The 1139-nt window shown below is 45.9% G+C and overlaps 1 pseudogene; it reads right to left on the bottom strand.

The window, feature by feature from the left end:
* LOC116358270 (T-lymphoma invasion and metastasis-inducing protein 1-like) overlaps positions 1-685 on the bottom strand; it is a 28343-nt pseudogene extending 27658 nt beyond the window's left edge.
* Positions 686-1139: the final 454 nt, after the last annotated feature.

The raw sequence follows: 1139 nt of genomic DNA, 5'->3' as shown, positions 1-1139 counted from the left end.
GAGAGAGAGAGAGAATCAGCCACTGATCCAATGATACAGACACTGAATCAAACCTAATGTATAATTCCAACAGGGGCTTGTCTGTCTTGTTCAACAGGAGGGAACAGTTCAAGTAACTAAAACATCCCAGAAAAGTTTTAATGATTGTTCTGTTTTCAATCTTACTGCCTCCTGTAACCAGTTGAAAGATGATTAACACAACAACGATTATATCTAAACTATTTGAACGTTATCCCACCTCTTCTGTTGTGTAACTCTCACGTGTATTTATAACGTTGAGTCACACACTGTTACTGTACAGTTGGTCTACTCATAAGTCACTGAGTGGGAAGAAATCAAGAGAGAGATCAAGAGAGAGAGAGAGAGAAGAGGAGAGGAGAGGAGAGAGAGAGAGAGAGAGAGGGTAGGAGAGAGAGAGTGAGAGAGAGGGTGGGAGAAAGAGAGAGAGAGTGAGAGAGGGTGTGAGAGAGAGAGTGAGAGAGAGGGTGGGAGAGAGAGAGAGGGAGAGAGAGGGTGGGAGAAAGAGAGAGAGGGTGGAGGAAAGAGCTAGAAAGACAAAGAAGGAAGGAGAGATGGACTGAGTGAGAGAGAAAATGAAAGAAAAGTGAACCATTGGTTTGTACCTGTAGTAGAGCGGTGGTTTCACTGGGGTCCTCTCTGTTACCGTGTCTCTCATCCACCACATGGTCCTCAACTGATGCTCTGAACTACTGAGCAGAAAGATAAACAACACCTTTAACAGGAAGCTGCGGAGGAGAGAGGAGAAAGATGGACATCATAGAGGGAGGGGGAGACTGTAGGGAGAGAAGAGGAGAGAGGAGGAGAGAGGAGGAGAGAGGAGGAGGGAGGAGGAGAGAAGAGGAGGAGAGAGGAGAGGAGAGAGAGGAGAAAGATGGACATCATAGAGGGAGGGGGAGACTGTAGGGAGAGAGTACACACAGAGAGAGAGGAGAGAGAGAGAGAGAGAGAGAGAGAGAGAGAGAGAGAGAGAGGACTTGGGACAAACAAAATGGGACAAACACCAAATTGAGACTGCATGCAGAATTCTGCAAAATATCCTCCGTGTACAACGTAGGACACCAAAATAAATAATTCAGAGCAGAAATAGGCCGATACCCACTAATGATCAAAATCCAGAA

Source organism: Oncorhynchus kisutch, linkage group LG29 (genome assembly GCF_002021735.2).
Source record: "Oncorhynchus kisutch isolate 150728-3 linkage group LG29, Okis_V2, whole genome shotgun sequence".
Lineage (NCBI taxonomy): Eukaryota > Metazoa > Chordata > Actinopteri > Salmoniformes > Salmonidae > Oncorhynchus > Oncorhynchus kisutch.
This window is presented reverse-complemented; position numbering and strand designations above follow the sequence as displayed.